The 17,982-nt window shown below is 50.8% G+C and overlaps 1 protein-coding gene and 2 long non-coding RNA genes across 5 annotated transcripts in view; 2 read left to right on the top strand and 1 right to left on the bottom strand.

The window, feature by feature from the left end:
* Window positions 1-17,982, top strand: part of Slc22a23 (solute carrier family 22 member 23) — a 154,304-nt gene that overhangs the window by 40,283 nt on the left and 96,039 nt on the right. The window lies entirely within an intron of this gene.
* On the bottom strand, window positions 5,854-9,187 carry LOC134478473 (uncharacterized). Its single transcript, XR_010051095.1, has 2 exons — window positions 9,050-9,187; window positions 5,854-6,109 (listed from the first exon to the last, which is right to left on the bottom strand). It is a non-coding gene; the product is annotated as an uncharacterized LOC134478473 (long non-coding RNA).
* On the top strand, window positions 9,275-17,779 carry LOC134478474 (uncharacterized). The gene is made up of 2 exons (XR_010051096.1): window positions 9,275-16,037; window positions 16,496-17,779. It is a non-coding gene; the product is annotated as an uncharacterized LOC134478474 (long non-coding RNA).

Genomic DNA, 17,982 nt, shown 5'->3' with positions numbered 1-17,982 from the left:
GCAGTGACCTGCAGTTTCCCAGGTGACTGAGTTACTGACTGCTCTGCAGAATGAGAAGCAGCGCTTGACTTTCCTGGTAAATAGACAAATGTCAGGTTGCGGTGGGTGGCATGTTCTGTCTGTCACACCCGATACCAGTGGGTTTAGACTCTCTGTGAAGTGACTGAAGAATCGATGAAGTGCTGGTGACCGATGGCTTCTTTTTCCTTTACTATCCTGTACATTTTCAGGGTATGGTCTGTGTTTTCTTGCAGCCCGATAATCTGTGCTATGTTACGGTAGGTTTCCACGTGAGCTGCTAAAATCTTGGGACAGCTCAGACTGCAGTTCAGTCTGTGGGGTTGTTCTGTGGCACCACTATGTAGAAATTTTCTTACAAAGTACGGAGAGACCCCAGTGGCTTGCAGCGAGGTGTCTGTGTGTGGAATGGCGCACTGCAGCTGAAGGGGCCAGAGGTGGCGCTGCAGGGAGGAGTGGCCTTGGCTACCTTGCTGTGACCCCTGGAGAGGAAGTGTTTACCTTGCGTGAGGGAGGGGACTGTCCTTCCGCCCCAGCTACCTGGGCCTTCTCCACAGAGGAAATGAGTCGGAGTTTCCCATAGGCACTGGACAAACCATGTTAGGTTTGCTTTGTTCTTTCTTTAGCTTCTGAAGAACGTTGGTTTAACCCAGGTTCAGATGGGCACGACTGGGAAATCAGATTGGGTTAAGTTTCCGCCAGCAGTCATTGTCTTTGCCCGAAACCCAGTGCTGGTCCCGCAGGCAAACTGGGAAAAGCAAGGGAGTAGATGGAGGTGCACCAAAGGAGTGGCCCTCACTGCCTGCCACCGGGGCCTCCCTCTGCTCCATCTGGAGATTTTTACATCACACGGAGGGCAAGTGAGTAGAAGCACCTGGTGGGCCAGCTCCAGTTCGAGGAATGTGGGATGTTGTGGCAGCCCGTTAGTGCCGGGGCCTGCTGGTGGCCCAGCTCCTCTCATATGTTTGCCTTTCGGACCTGCAGGTGAGTTCCAGGAATCCTAGGACACTCCCTGGAATTTCCTTTTCTCACCTACAAAGACAGGATGACTAAAAAAAGTTTGGAAGTACGAGACAAGCAATGTGGGCCCGACTGTGTTTTCTTTTGCAAAAGAAAAGAAAGATGAAATAGGCCAGTCACCCTAGAAGCAAGTGAAGCCCTCCAGGCTTTCTGAACTGACCCCAGTGCATGCTGGGAAGTGAGGTCACCGTAGACCTTTCCAGACCCACGAGGGTGAAGCGATGCGATCTTGGCTAACAGCTGGGAGTGAAATATACCCGAAATGGTGCAGAGGCACCAAGCTCTGCTGTTTGCAACCGTACCACTCAGATCATGCCAGGCAACTCTGCTTCAGGTTGTCTGAATTTTGCTTGGTTTGGTCTTGCCTTGTCTTGTTTTGTTTTGATGACCCACAGCGAAGCACCAGAATGTTTGCTTCTTCACTGACTTGCTCAGTAAACATTTGAGGGCCTGCCAATTTGTCAACTTGATTGCCGACTAGACCCTGGGCACTGCCAGCTGCTGAGGTCACAGAGGCAGCTGCATCTTCCTGTCTGCGAGGTCCCTCAGAGATTGTGAGGAAAGCTGCAGGCCAGGCTTCACTAGGACTGAGGGCATCAGAAAGACTCCTCTGAGCCTGGGTTTTGTGTTCCCTGTTTGCAGTGCCTTCCCAGAGGCTGGAGGAGCTGGAGTACTCTTGGTAGGGTGGATCATTAGAGTTTGGCTGAGGCCTAGTGCACTCTGGGTACAGTGAGTCATTAGAATTTGGCTGAAGCCTAATGTCCTCTGGCTACTGTGGGTGATTAGGACTTGGCTAGAGCCTAGTGTATTCTGAGTACTGCAGGTCATTAGAGTTTGACTGGAGCCTAGTGTTTTATGGGTACTGTGAATGACTGGGGCTTAGCTGGAGCCCAGTGCATTCTGGGTACTATGAGTCATTTGGGCCCTAGTGCATCCTGGGTAATGTGAGTCATTAGAATTTGACGGGAACTAGTGCATTCTGGATATAGTGGGTCATTAGAATATGACTGGACCCTAGTATATTGTGGATACCGTGGGTAATGGGGCTTCATACACAAAGATCCTGTCCTCTATGATGACAGTGGCAGGCCACTGAAGAATCACAAGCAAAAAAGGAAAAGTTTTAGATGCAAGTTTTGTTCAGCTTGCTCAGGCTGCCATGCTAAACACCAAACAGGCCAAGGAAAAAGGCCAGGTAACAAGCCAGGAGCTGTTGCAGCATTAGGTGAGGCGGAAGAACCTGAACAGAGGCCTGGGATGTGGGCATGGAGAGATTCCCAGGAGGTAGAGTCCACAACCAAGATTTCCATGAGTGGGAAGATAGAGGCGTGAGCAGTTTTCTGCCAGGGCATGTGGATAGTTGTGAGCTTTCTCAAAAGGTGATGCAAAGGCTTTGCCCCAAGCATTCTGATTTCAAATCCTGCGGAGTTTGAAGCTGCTGAGTGCACTGCTTTGGTAGGTGACTCGTTATTCAGAGGTTCAGGAGCAGGTCTGCTGATCCTCAGCATAACGCTCGCAGCCAAAGGCAACTGGGGGAGCTGAATCTGCCCCGGACCTCGGCAGTGTGGGAGAAATAATGGGTGCAGAGGCACTGGGTGAGAGGGACAGGGAGGAACAGGCCAAGAGGTCAGCAGCAAGTCGGAAATGCTAGTGACCCGGGCCCCAGGCAGGGCCAGTGTGTCGCCAGATGGAGCCGGGTGTCGGAAGATGGCTTTGGATGTAGCGGTGGCTGCCTAGTAGGCTGCAGGCAACTGTGGCAAAGGCGACTGTAATCCAGTATGGTGGTTCATATGAGTTATGTCAAGCATAGGTTTTAATAGATGTCGGCCCCAGGGGAGTCCTGTCCTTTCCTTACGTCAGGTATTTTAGAAAGGAAGTTACTTCTTTATTGTTATAAAGTATGCATAACAAAATTTACCATTTCAACCACTTTTCAGTGTACAGAATTCAGTGATGCAACTATACTGTTTTGCAAGAAAATAATTGTTTTCTTTTTTCTTTTCCTTTCTGTTTTCTTTTCTTTTTGCTTTCTTTCTTTTTTTCTTTCTTTTATCCCTGGGGATTGAGCCCAGGCTTTGCACCTGCTAGGCAAGCACTCTATCACTGAGCTACATCTCCAGCCCAAGTAAATAACGGCGGGAGGAGTGAATGCTCACTGTCAGTGGGTTGGAAGGCAAGTCTGTCATAACTGTCTTCTTTAAGTCCCTTGAACACGATGTTCCCGTGACAGGAAAGTCACATATGTGGCCCAGTTGTGGTAGAGTGCAGTCACGATCTCTGTGCGATGCTCGTTGCCCTGCTGGAAGGCAATGTGGACCCGCTTTCTCAACATGCACATGTGAGTGAACTTGTGTGTGTGTGTGTGTGTGTGTGTGTGTGTGTGTGTGTGCGTGCACGTGCCTCCATGGTCATGTGTCAGCCAGTGGGAAGCTGCAGCAGAGCCCACGTTGGATTGAGAGCCAAGCCCCCTGCTTGGACACAACTTCTTGCTGTCCTCACTACTTTAAACCCATTTCCTTGCCTCTGAAAGAAGGTAAATCCAGGCGCCAGCCATAAGCTGTAGATTTCAGAGAGATGAGAACGGGCACCTAGGTGCTGGGCACTTGTCCAGATGGGATGCGTTGCGATGGTCGCCAGCCTGCTGGGATAGTCAGCCCTTTCCTCTTCTCCCAAGGCCTTCTCCAGCCAGGGCTGCTTTGCTCCCAGCAAGTTTGGCACTGGAGGGGTTTGGGCTGCGACAGCTCCTGGAGTGCGTAGGTGGCCGAGGAGAAGAACCGCGACAGGGACTCGGGGAAGCAAGAATTGTTTCCCGATTATTTCTCCAGTGACCAGCTCAATAGATCATTCTCCTGCAGCCTGCAGTGGGAGCTCCGTGCGTTGTACTTCTAAAGTCTTAACCACTTTGGGGGTGGGAAGGGATAACCATAAACTCTAGAAAAATACTCCCTGGATGAGTCATTCTGTCCACCGGGTTCCCTTCACCCACAGAACCCTGTTAATAGCTAAGAAACAGTAGTGAAGAACGAGAACATGGGTCGCCATAGTCAAGGCTCACAGGTACTTTTAAAAGTCTTCCATTTCTCTTCCCTCCATTACTGATGCCTGTGTGTTATAAAAATGCACACACACCAGCAGAGCGTGGTGGCTCATGCCTGTGATCCCGGCACTTGAGAGGTAGAGCTGGGAGGATTGTTGCGAGTTTGAGACCAGCATGGGCCTAAAGTTAGTTCAGGCCAGCCTGAACTGCATAGGGAGACCCTGTCTCAAAAAGACCAAAAAAAAAAAAAAAAAAAATGCATGCATGTATTTTATCTTTTTAAATTTTTTTTTTATTTTGCAGTGCTAAGCAAGCACTCTCAGTGTTAGCTCATGAGGCCAGCTCTTATGTCCAGGACAGCTGTCCTGTACCATGTTCTCACATACTGTCCTTTGCCTGCCTTCTTGAGGAGACGTTGACAGACCCTATTTTCAAGTAGACAGCGAGACTGGATCTCCCAGATAGGTGTGGATCGCTGCCGGGGGAGGAGCTTCACTTTGGACAACAGAGTGTACTTTCTTTGTCTTTTCAAATGGCAATTCAGGGAAAAAGTGTGCAGGACCCAGCCTCCGGGGCTGGCCTAAGGCTGAGTCAGACCTAGCAGATACCCACGGAAAGGCGACAGGCAGGCAGGGCCTGGTCTCGAGTGCACCTGTGAATTTACCATCCACTTAGCAGTGTCCTCTTGGGGTGCACAAACCCCACCCCAGTGTCCAGGCCCATAGGAGCTGAGCATGCTGACATTCAACAAAGCCGTTCCAGGTTGTGAGGACCCCACAGTCAGGGAGCTGTGCCTATCTGGAGATTCTGTCTTGGGGAAGTCAGATTCCGGTGATCTCTGGGCAGATGTTGGTTGTTTTGTTTTTCAGTACTGGGGGATGGAGACTGACCCCAGGCCCTTTGCATGGAACGATAGTCCCAGCCCTTTTATGTATTCTTTTATTATTTTGTTTTGTTTTATTTTATTTAACAAGGCCTCACTGGGTCAGTAAGGGCTCCAATTTGTCCCAGCGGTTTTGGAGCTGTGGGCCCTACCCGTAGGAACTGACCTCAAAAATTTTGGGAAGCAAGGAAGAAGCATTCCAGCTGGGGTGTGAACCCACCTTGCATGGCATTCCCATGTGACAGAGGAGGACAGCCCAGAGGCCAGGCGCACCAAAGTTTAGGCAGGAGCAGAGCATCACACAGGTCTTTCAAACCTCCTTCATGGGGCAAAGACTGGTATCTTGTGCAGGCAGATCCCAGAGGCATCTTTCCCGACTTCCTGCTGTAGAAAAGGACGCTTTGTGTCCACCCAAAGCTGGCTCTGCCTGCTCTTATTAAAAGGTGAAGGACACCTGTGTCCCTCCTCACCGGGACCTTTTGAAAGCTGCCTTGCGCTTTGCCTTCCTGCTGGGAAAGAGCTCAGAACTCTCTCCAACCAAACCTGGACCTCAGGGTGGGGCCAGGGAGGGGTTCATGGCCTCGAGGTCCTGGCGTGATTCCTCATTCCTATCAGCTTTATGTAACGGAGGAGAACCGGTGCAGGAGTTCTGGGGTGACTTGGAGCTTCTGTTTCTTTCCTGACATCAGTTTCATTTGTCAAACTGGCAGTGCTTTCGATACGAGGCTCTGGCCCCAAAGTTATAAGGTCGTGGGCGTTTAGATTGCATACGAACCATATAAAATATATCCTACTCATTAATGAACCGACTTTACTAATAAGGAAACCAAGGCCTCTAATCCTTAGACCTTGTCTAATTTTCTAGTGACACTGGTAAGCAAAAGCTGACACTGAATTTGTGCACCGTACGTTGGGACTACGGTGTGCTACATTTTATTTAAACTGCAAAAAGCCTATGCTGGCAACACTTGTATTATTCCCATTTTAATGAATGAAGTTGAGGCACCATAACTTGCCCGTGATCCCATTCAAAAAGGTGAAGAAGCAGGATTCAAGCTCGAGTCTCCACGATGCCTGTGTTTGTATCTGCTGTGCTGCTCCTTGGAATTCTCTTGCTGTGACTTGCAATGTGGTACTGAAATAGTGCTGAGCTGTGAAAACACATAAATAATTCATAATTTATGAATAATAATATCAAAGTATTAACAACATACCGTTTCAAAATCAGCACGATTCCAATACAGGACCTCAGCAAGATGCATGGTGGTCATCTCCTGAAACAGGATTGCCCATGCACCCTCCTGGGTGAAAGGGCAGACTGACCTGTCTCTCACTTGGTATCTTTTGGCATTCGAATCCCAGTAACTGCTTTCTCCCATAACTTCGCTCTCTACAACGACAGGAACAATGTAAAGGTTCTGCCTGCACGGAAATCTCACACCGCATCTGTTTCTCCACTCCTGAGTGGCAGAATATCACTCAGTCACTCTGCCACCCTGTCTGCACCTCTTGAAAATAAAGTTAGATTTGTGGCATTATTGAAGCGTTAATTAAAGCTGCACTTCCTCTGTCTATTGGTGGTATTAGACGGCAGAACCATTCGTTACTGCGCATTTCCTGTTTCTATTCTTAGGATCTTGGCCTTTGCAGGGATGCATGGGCATAGTGCTGGCGGTCGGTCTTCTGCGCAGCACCTGGGCTCCATGGCATTTGTTACAGCTGTCTCGCTGTGCAGACATGAAATCTCCATTTTTTTGGCGTCTGTGCCAGTCGTGGTGACTTCCGGCTTTCAGCGAGTGTAAACATGGATGCCAACATGAGCGTCCTCTGAAACCTTACGTCCACCTCAATGCTGGGCAGGTGGTCTCAAACATGTCTGTGTTGACACTAAGATTTTCACTGGTAGGAAGCATGAGATGTAAGAACTTTCTAGACTGTTAAGAGCACACCACAGCCGGCCGGAGCCTTCCGTCCACACTTCAGGATCAAGGCCTGGCGTCCAGCCCCAGCTCCGTGGCCCTGCTGTTCCCCTGGGCTGCCCTGGGTGCGTGGTGTGGCTCCACCTGCCTCCTGTGCTTTCGTGTCTCTTGCGATCTCACTGTGACTGTCCAGCCTATTACAGGGCACATGAGGGACATGGAGGGACCTGGCTGCCACAGGATGTTTGCTCTTTACTCTGCAGGCTGGGGGAAGCCGGTGCCAGCATTTCAGGGGAGACCCGCTGGGGGTCGTGCCTTCTTGTCCAGCGGGCTGCCATGGAACAGGCGTGGTTTCTGCCCCGTGACAAGCTCAGCCTGGAGTTTCCTCTTTAGTGAAGAAGGTAGCACTAGGTTAAATGGTTAGATTTAACATAATCATCCAGACTTGTATTTACCAGAAATAAAATTCCCCAGGCCATTGTCCTTTTGGAAGTTTTGTCTCTGAAAGATGGTCCTCTCTCAGTTTTCCCAGTTAGCCTGTGGGCTTCACGAGCTCACTGCACAGGGCACCCGCCGGCCACAGGGAGGACCCCTTCTGAATACTTTCTGTGCTTGGCCCTGGGGGAAAGGGCAATGTTGCATTACCCTCTGATAGAGGAACCCCATTCTTTGAAAGGGTTTAATTGAATTGCAGAGCGCCGTGCCAGCCCGTGTGTCCATGTGGTGGTCCTGGGATGTGACGTATGCACACCCCCTCTTTGCTCTGCAGTCCTCAGCCCGTCACAGTGGTGTCCCCTGACCTGTGCACGTGGGCTCTTATTTTCCATTCCTTTGTGGGGTCACTGTGGGGTCTTTTCTCATGTTCTCTTCAGGGAGTCAGGGCTCCCCGCTATCTTTCCAAGCTCTCCTTTTTGGCATGTTTCCTCTCCACCTTGTGACAGTGCAAGTGAATGTTTGCACAGTTGGTTTCCCTCGCAGCTGCTTGGGTGTCTGCACAGAGCTCCCCAAGAGAGAACAGTGCCAAGTGCAGGCTGGGGCTGCCTCCCACTGACAGAAAGGCTCATCTCCACCCGTCTTTTTGAGAGGGTGAGTGAATGAAAAATTCGAGACTTGCAAATCACCACCTTTGATAAGTTGTGCAGACCTCTGGTCCCTTCAAATGTGGAAAGTGAACGTGAGCAACTTATGTAGACACAAGCCTGAAAAATTTGTGCAAAAGAATAAGAACAATGGTTGTTATATCGATATTTAAACCAAAAATAAAACTCTAAATTCATTTTCTGCTGCTATAACAAAAGGCCATGGTCTGGGTCATTATAAAGAAAAGAGGTTGGATTTTTGACTCCTGATTCTAGCAGTCCAACAGCATGCTGAGGGCTACATGGCAGAAAAGCACAGCAGAGCAGGTTTCTGCAAGAGGACCACCTGTGCCAGACAGTGAGGGGAGGCGCCAGCTTGCTCGTGTGGTAATCTATCCAGTGCATGAGGACTCTCATGGACCTAGTCCCGGGCCCCATGACCTCACTGTCTGGGAAACACCTGCCTCGCACTGCTGCTCCCCTGGCAACAGACTTCATTCAGCGTGAGCTTCGGTGAGGACAGACGTCTCCAGACCATGCCACAGCCCACACGGGCAAACACAGGCTTTTGGTTCATCTCTCACACATAACCCCATGGAGCAAAGCAAACCACCATGATCCAGGATTTCTGAAGAGGAGCTCAGGGGAGTGTGGAAGCCAGAGCTGCCTGAGCGACTGCTGCGGTAGGGGACTGAGCTATCCCTGTACCACCCTGTCCTCCAGGTGCTGGGCACACGTGGCCAGAGTCACGGATGGACTGCACCTGTCATCTTCCTCCATTTCCAGTAGTTTGACTCGGAGGTAACCGCATGCTGCTGGTGACTCCCATAATGGACAGAGCAGGACAGGCCACAAGATGGACCAGAGACAGAGGCCTCGTTTCCCCCTCCCACAGTAAAGCTCCCAAACCCACAGCTCATACTCAGTCTCCGTCCATTCCTGTCCGCTCCATGGGAGTTGCTCTTGTGATGCATCACTCGTGCTGTCCCTGCTGCCGAAGATGCCAGTGATATGCTCTTATCCTGACTCAGTTTCTCAGCAGCGTCCCAGCCTCGCCAGCTCCTTTTCCGTGCTGCCATAGCACCACACTCACCTGGGATCACTCCCCACTTTGAGTCTCTGAGAAGATCGGGCCAGCCGTGCCCAGCGTTTCTGCCTCTGCTTTCTTCCTGTCAGTGCCACTAAAAACGCACGGCATGACATTGTCTCCAGACTCCACGGACTCCCCCGGTCACCAGAGACGTCTCTGCTGATTCCAGACTCCCCTGTTCCACTGCCTGGTGCCCGTTCCGCTTGACTGTCCAATGGGCATTTCAGATTGAGTCAGGCCAAAATAGAAGCCTCCTTCCTCCCACATCCCAGAGCTGTTCCTTCTGATTTCAGTAGCTAGAACCAGTGACCATGCAGTGGCTCGAGGAAGCAGTGTGGGGGAGTCTCCCTTTCTTCTCCCCACCCCTCAACCGGCAAGTGGTCTCAGGAGTTCTTCCAGATCATTGGAAGATGCGATCACTGGAAGACTCCAGATCACTGGAGATCCCTTGATCTCCCCGCCTTTGACAAACTCAAGGTAAAGCCTTTGCATTTCTCTGCCAGATAACTAATCAGAGTGGTTTGCTCATTTATCTTATCAGACCTAATTCTCTCCTCCTTTAAGCCCTCTGTGCTCTGGAAGCCACAGCTTTCTTGGTGAACACTGATGACCAGAACAACAGAGATTGCAACAAAGGGGAGTTGATTTCTACCATCAACACAGTCAGCCCAGGCTACGCAACAGTTGTCCTGAACTGCAGCAGGCATCCAGCCCTGTGCACGCATCATAACCAGCAGGGTGTCAGGAGGAGGAGGAAGACAAGGAGGAAGGAGCCTTCCTTCCCCTGTCCTGGGCCCCACCCCTGCATCCCACTGCAGGACCAGGAACCTGCCTGTGCCTGGCAGTGACGTTGCCAATGGGTGTGGCTTCACTTTGAGCTGGGAGCCTGCAAGAGGAAGGGAAGGTGGTCCCTGGAGCCAGCCAGTGGTCTTCGCCCAGTCGCCCTTCAGCTCTCATTGTGCGTTTTCCAGACTCCTGGCTGTGGTCCGTGCAATCCTGCAGGGCCAGGCCCAGCTGACCCACAGCAGGCCTTAGCCAGAAAGAACCCTGGGCTCCCCTGTTCTCAGATCATTGGTTCCCACCTCGTTTCTGCCTCATTGCCCATCCCAATCTCTGCAGACCCGGCCACATCGTGTCCCTGCAATCTCTGCTCAGATGACACCTGTGGGGCTCTGTCAGACCATCTAGTCTCACTTCTTTAGACCCACTCTGCCTTTATCTGCGTGTTTGTGTCTCCACACGGGCCCCCACCCACTCCAGAGAAAATACCACGCAGCAGGGAGCTTGTAGGTGTTGTTCTACACCTTATCACCAGCCCTTAGATTTGTCCCAGGCGTGAAATGGCCACAGATGTGCTGGTTGGGTAAAGATTTCATGGGACATGGTGGACATCTGTGTGGCAGCATTGCAGAATGGATATACCTGTGCTTACCAGGGTGAGGCCTGAAAGGGAGCTCGATTTTCCCATTCTTTCTGTGCTGGCGTATCATACGATCATGCTGTATTAACAGTGAAGAAACCAGACAGCTGATGTTGTCAGATATAGAGGCAATATGCTAAAACATCTCCTAGAAGCCATGTGACCCAGAGGGATGGGCTGGATGCCAGTATGATCGGATTGCAAACTGCTTGCTCAACCCTACAGCCATCGGCTGATGAATTGATATCAGTCAGAATGAGGCTCGGTGACTTGGTGAAAACGTATGTGTGCACGTCGCATGGCACAGAGGGCGGTGTGAGGAGGAAGGGTGGGTGGCCATGATACCCTAGGCTGTCCTTCATTTCATTCCCCCAGCATCGCTGCTGTTATTTTCATGATTATATCATTGAATTGCTGAGAGGAAGGGCACAGCTAGGCTTTGGGCTCTGTGCTTCCAGTAGGTGTACAACAGAAGTGTGTGTGTGTGTGTGTGTGTGTGTGTGTGTTGCTGGGGATCAAATCCAGCGCCTTTCACAAGCCAGGCAAGCACTGCAGCACCAAGCTACACCCCCAGCCCAAGGGAGATTGATGCATGACTAACATCACTGGAGGCTGAGCGGAGTCTTGCCAGGGCTGCTTCGGTGGGTGTGAGAAGCGTTTGGTCAATGTAAAGAGTCGGAGAGTGTCCTCTGCATTCCCTGAAAGTGTGGAGCTGTCATCAGCCGCCGTTGTCCCGGTCGCTCCTACTGTTGGTGAGCTTTCAGGGACGGCAGACGCCAGCCTCAGCGGTAGACTCCTGGTGTGTGCTGCAAGCTGGTGGCTTGGCAGCTTGGGAGCAGGACAGTTAGGCCTGAGTTCCTCTAAAGCTAACTTTCATGTACCAAAGAAACAGAATTGGACTCGTTTCATAGTCTCGCTCATGTTCAACTCATGCACATTGGGCTGAGCGCCATCCAGCTTTCCAGACTGAGAATGACGGGTCCCCAAAGCAGCTCATCCCTGGGCCACGTTCTTCCATAGATGACACGTCCACTTGCAGGTGATCCTTGAGCACACGCAGAACTCCAGGCCCCGTGGAGCATCATCTCTGCTCCAGCCCTGGGGACTTAGAAGATCACGGCAGATGGGGAAGCATTCCTGTCCCGTACATGTTAGGCCTGGACTAGGACTCGACTGGGCCCTGGAAAGGGAGAAAGCGAAAGCAGGTGTCAGACAGGAAGAGGGATGCGGGGTGTGCATTGATCTTGCTGCATCCTTCAAGACTGGTGTCTTTTAAAATAATCCTGCCTTTTTCCCCCCTGATGTCTTTGCCCCACAGTGCAATGGGATGTGAGGTTTTGTGAGTCCCAGAGATGGTGGAGAAAGCTCCTTCCTCCCAGGCTGTGCTGACAGCTGGTTGCTATTAGAGAGAAACGGACAGATGGTGGCAGCCGGCCCGGTCATGCTGAGCCGGAAGTCTGCTCATTTCATCCAAAATCAGGGCCTGTTTTTGAAACACAGCGTAGTGTTATCACTTTGGTATTTTAGCCTAGACTTGGACGTTATTACTTTTTGAGGCTGCATAATTTTTCGAGGATGGACATATCAGCTCAGCAAAGAGATAAGAAAAAGGAGAGCACATCTTTGGTCCCAGCAAGACCGTGGTCCAAGACAGCTTTGCTGTGGCGCTTGTGACTCTCAAGTCTGGCTGCAAGTGGGCCTACAAACCCCAGCTCCCTTTCTTATGCTCTGTTTTGCAGTGTGGGTCGTGGTTCTTTGCTGAGTCTGGAAGGGCCACCTCCTCAATCTGTTCTGTCCACTGCATGGGCTCTAGACCAGCTGTGCGAGTTAACGCCTCCCCCTAGCTCAGACCTGTGTGGGGCAGGAGGAAGAGGTGCTTGCAAGAAAGAGGCTGAAGGTGGTGATGTGAGGCCGTGAGACATGTGCAGAAATGGGAGGCTCAGGGGCTCTCACAGGACCCTGACGCCCTCCTGCTCCCTGCTCCCCAGCTCAGAGGACTTCCCTGCTCACCCACAGCCTCCTCCTCTAGTTCTCTGCATATACTTAGGTCTTAAACTGTGCCAGAAAACACACACAATTGACCCACATAACCAGTTTTGTTTTTGTTTTTCTTTTTTTTTTTCAATTGGTACCAGGGATCGAACTCACAACGGCCTGCTTGCAAGGCAGGTTCTTACGCCGCTGAGCTAAATCCCCAGCCCCTCATAACCAGTTTTTGAAGCTGCCCTGCAGCAGAGGGAAGTATGTCCCCAGGGGTGGACAGCCGTCACCACCACCCATCCAGACAGCATTTCAGACCCATTAAACAACTGTGCCCCTCGGCCGCCAACAGCCAGCATTCATTCATTATCTCCGGGAATGCTGCCACGGCCCCAGGTGTCTCACAGAAGCGCCCTCCTGTCGCTTTCGTCCTTTCCAGACTGATGGGGTTCACTGGCTGTAGTGCTCTTGAGCTGGCCCTGCACCTGAAGATCCACTCATCTGTCCACTCTCTCCTCCCAGGATGCTGGGGTTGCTTCCTCATGTTAGCTGACCTGATAACACGAGTGTAAAACCTTTCTCGGCTGTTGCTTTTGATGCTTTTGGGTACAGACTCAGAAGCTGGGTTGCTGGGTCACCCGGGAACTGCTGCCCCGGGTTCAGTTTTTTATCCCATTGGCAACATTTCACATTCCTGCCACCGTGCACGGAGGCATCCATCTTCCTCTCGGTGCACGCGGTGGTTCTGTGTTTGAGAATGGTCCCCGCATGGCTGCACTCTGCACACAGATCGGTGGGGATATGTGGGGCGCTCCTGATGGCAGCACTCGCATCATCCTATTGATTCCCACTCCCCGAATTCCAAATCCGCATATTGGGTGATTCCATTTCGTTTGCTGAATGAATCCCTTTCTTTGTTTCTGGGGAGGCGTTGTCCTCTCCCTGCTTCCAGGACAGTCAACCGTTTTGATCACGTACAAAATGAAGCAACGTTGAGAGCTGGAAAAGCGATGTGTCTGCTCAGACAGGAGGCACCCAGCTCTGATTTGATTTTAGGGCAATTGGTAAGGAAGGTTTGCTCAGAGGTGCCGTGTTGAGTTTTTCTTTTGGGCAGTGGGAATTCCTCTAAAAGAACCGCTGTAGCCCGGACTCTCTGCCTGCAACCTGCCCCTCAGCCCTTCTCTCCTGTCATCCTGAGAGAGTGTAGTCAAGGATGCTGACAGTTCCTGAGTTTCTGCAAATCTTTGAGTGCAAGGCAAATACCCTTAAACATTTTTTTGTTTGTTTTTTGTTTCTTGAGACAGGGTCTCACTGTGTATTTCAGGCTGGCCTCAAACTCACAATTCTCCTGTCTGACCTCCAGAGTGCTAGTGTAGCAGGCATGTGCCACTGTGTCTGGCCTATATTTACTTTTTAATCACATTTTATTTTGAAATTAGTTTCAATTTCCAGAAGACTAGCGAAAGTAACACAGAGAATTTCCACACACCCCTTGTCCGCCCAGCATTCCCTAGTGTGGGTATTTTATGCAGTCATGGTGTGCTGACCAAAGCTAAGAAACCGCGTTACTAACCAGACCACAGGGCTTTGTTTGTCATTCCCCCGCTTTTCCTTGTCTGTCCTTTTTCTGTCCTGGGACCCTTGATTGCAACTGGTTGTCAGATCTCCGTAATCTCCCCCAATTTGTGAGAGACCCTCCATCTTTCCGTCTTTCGTGGCCTTGTCACTTGTAAGGACAGGTTACGAAGGCTGGCACTTTGCAGAATACCTCGGGTGGATTTGGGGAGGAAGCTTAGGACCGAGTTGTACTTTTGTCATTTTAATGGGAATTATGAGACAGAGGCCGGCCTACACCCTTGGGTGCCTGCCTGTGTGGGAAGCAGCTCCTTTCCTAAGCATAAGGGGCCTGGGCCCAGGCCAGTGGCCGAGCGTCAGACTCTCCCAGCACCCTCCAATGGCACCCTGGAGGGAGAAGAAGGTGGCCCAGATGGAAAACCTCTACACCGATTCCTGCACACCAGCAGGCTGGGTAGCCCATGGTCAGGGCCGCAGCGGTCTTGATCTCACTGTCTTCATCTATAAAACAAGAGCATTGGTCATCAAAGGCCACTCTGAGCCTGTGGCTGTCCCCTACAATGCCTGGCATTGCTGCAGTGGAACAAGAGGCCTCAGAGCCCCCAGCACACAGCGCAGGACAGCTGTGACCAGGCGGTGCCAGCCGCCTCTGTGGCATGGAGGACAAGGCTGCCTTGGAAGAGCCAGGAGCCTCTGGGTGGCAGCTTTAGGGAGCCCCTCCCTCTCGTTCCAAACTGGGAAACTTCTGGAGATGACAGAGAAGGGGAGGTCGCAGTGCCGCTGGCTTAGCGCAGTGTGTGTGGAACAGCGAGCTTCACTTGCCCGCCTTCCCAGGTCCCTGCTTGCACCACCCGCACCTGCACCCCTCCTTTCTGCCTCTCACCTTTCCTGTCTTGGGTTTCTGAACTCCAGATGCTTTGCTGTCAGAGCTGAGGGAGCTTCCAGGGCTGCATGTAGCTAACCTCAAGCCGAGTCATTTAATACACCTGTCTTTCCAGGCAATTAAAGACTTGGCACATGCGTGGAAAAGCGTTTGCTTTGAGAAGTCAGTGATAGCTCTTATTTGCAGACCAGCAGAGGCAAGTGTGTGGAGGGGACCCGAGGCCCGCGTCGTGGAGGCATTGCATCTGGCGGCGTCCACGCAGTTCAGAGCTGAGGCCCTTACTGGTCTTGGCAGCCTCCTGGGTTATTCTGTGGCTGCTCTTTGTCAGAAGATGAGCTGAAAAAACTAAGTTGACCGAATTTCCCCTTGAAGCATTCCAGCTCGAGGACATGTCTCATCCCGGCAACCGAGGCTGCGGAATGCAGTCGATGCTGAGGACAGGGAGCTTTTGTTTCTCGTGGGGGCCAGCTGCAGGCCCGAGTGCTGGCCCATAGCAAGTGGGCAGGGACTGCCTGGCCCTTTGTCAGGCAGGGCTGACGCTCGGCTCAGCACACTGTGGCCTTGGAGGACTTCAGGAAGCCCACAGATTTTAAGGGACCGATGTGATGGGTCTGATGGCGGGAAGAGGTGAATCTATGCCTTGTTAGTTCTGAATCTGCGACTCCCACCCCAGAAAGCATCTAGATTCTGGAACATTTCAATTTGATTGTGGAAAACTCACAGTCTATAAAATTGACCGTTTTAACCCTTTTCGAGGAGTCCAGGACCACTCACATTGGCTGAGCCGCAGCCCTGCCCCCACCTCCAGAGCTCTGCGGTAAAGTGGGGAGCTCTGAACCCCGTCGGTACTCGCCCTCCCTTGGCCCTGGCCACCATGCTTCTGCTTGGTATTTTGGTGACTCTCACGCCTCTGAGGAGCTGTGCGCGTGGAACCCTACCACACCCGTCCTTTGTGACTCGCTTGTTTCACCCTGCGGGGTACCTGGTGGTGCCACCTGTCAGAATCCCCTCCCTTGTTACGGCTGAGTCACCCCACTGAACGGAAATAGCATGTCTTGCTCACCCTGTCACCCCTGGATGGCTTCCACGTTTCAGCGACTGTGAAGGATGCTGCTATGAATGTGGGGATGCAGGTATCTCTTCCAATTCCCGCTGCCAGTTCTCGGGGTAGAGGCCCAGAAGTGAAAGTGTTGGATTGTAGGTTTGGGGACTTTCTTTGAGGTTCTGCTCTCACTTATCATAAGCATTAGTGAATAACAGTGTTTGCTGATTTAAAACAACCGCAACAAGTGGTAAAAACAAAACACAAATGTGGTCATTATTTAGTAATTAAGATTCAAGTTTGAACTAGTGGGTGATAGGGCAGTAGACACTGCCCTGTTCTGAGTTGTGCTTTCTTTGCAGCATTAAGGATCTTCATTTCTGTTCGTGCCTCCTGGAAGCTGTGTTTTAAAGCAATTTTCCCATTGATATATTTATACTTACAAGGTGTTCATAATATGGACCATCATAGTATGCGCATATCTATCTATGCTTTTGAAGAGTTAAGAGCGTTTTGTTTCATTTTTATTTATTTGTTTTCTTGAGACAGGATCTTACCACACTGTCTGCGCTGGCCTCCCACCCCAGAGTTCTGGTGGTCTTCTGCCTCAGTCTTCCAGAGTAGCTGGGATTACACGTGTGCCTCCATGGCTGGCTTAAGACAACAGTATTCATTTACAGTTAATGTATTGCTTTGACACATTCAATACAGGGCTGTAGTTCATATGTGTTTCTGCCAGGCAACTTGAATGGTACATGCATAACGGTCCCATCCATCAGCTTTTCTGTTAATTTTATTAGTAAAAAGAGCAGTGATAAAGCGATTCAGTCGGTTTGTACCATCAGTGGTGTAAGTGCTCCATGGCACAGTTGTGCATGCACCACCGGTGGGTCAAGCCCGTGGGAACGTGTTAAAGCCTAGCATTGTAGAGCAGATACACAACAGGAAATTCTGAATTCTAGAGAAGCGATTGCCTTGCACAGTCACCGTGGAGTCTCTTCACAACTGCATGCTCTACCAGTGCACGAATACTTAATTCACAGTACAAAACAATGCAAGTCACACAGACTTCATTCTCCAGCTCGGAGCAGTGGGTACATGTCCGTATCTGAGGCTTGAGCCTGGCTGGCAAGTTCTGAAAGTCGATAACTCAACTCTGTCACTGTGTTGACCAAACAGGAGATCTCCTTGGGGAAAACACTTGAGTTTCATGTTGGATTGAGCAGAGCAGCACCTTTGAAGCGTTCTGCATGTAGAAGAGAAGCGACCTTGACCGAGTCATTTCCTTCTGTTAAGTTCCACCGTGTGTTCACAGTGCCGAACGCATAGGTATAATGACACAGGCAAAGAGCTCGGACATGAGACAGATGAGGACAGATGGGAATCTGGTCTTCTCGTTATCTAACTGGGATGCACACACCTGTCTTGTGGAATTGGGAGGGATGTGACTTCCTCCTTGTGGTAGCAAGTTGTTTGAGAGGAGCGTGGCTGACGGACTTCAGTGGTGATACAGGCACAGACAAGGATCACTCAGCAGAACCCCAGTTGCACAAGAAATAACATCCAGGATCAATAAATGGGATTGCATCAAATTAAAAGGCTGCACAGCAAACAGCCAACAGAATGAAGGAACAGCCTACAGAATGGGAAAAAAAGTGCCAGCTGTTCTTCAGATGGAGGACTAACATCTAGAATATACAAAGAACTCAAAAGATTAGACCCCCCTCAATTTAAAAATCCAATCCCAAAATGGACATCTTGAGTAGACACTTCTCAGAAGAAGTACAGATAGCTAATAAATACATGAAAAAATATACAGTCCTACTGGCCAAATCCAAATTAAAACAATTCTGAGGTTTCTTCTTACTCTAGAAAGAGTGGCTATCACCAAAAATGAAATAAGGACAAATGCCTGGAGGCTGCAGGGGAGGGGACGCTTCTGCAGTATTGCTGAGGATGCAGTACAGCCCCTGTGAGAGCAGCGTGAAGATTCCTCTAAAAACCAAAACTGGAAATTCCATTCAACCCAGCTAGTT

This window comes from Cavia porcellus, unplaced genomic scaffold (genome assembly GCF_034190915.1).
Source record: "Cavia porcellus strain 051 isolate PalLab524CR breed Dunkin Hartley unplaced genomic scaffold, mCavPor4.1 scaffold_13, whole genome shotgun sequence".
Lineage (NCBI taxonomy): Eukaryota > Metazoa > Chordata > Mammalia > Rodentia > Caviidae > Cavia > Cavia porcellus.
This window is presented reverse-complemented; position numbering and strand designations above follow the sequence as displayed.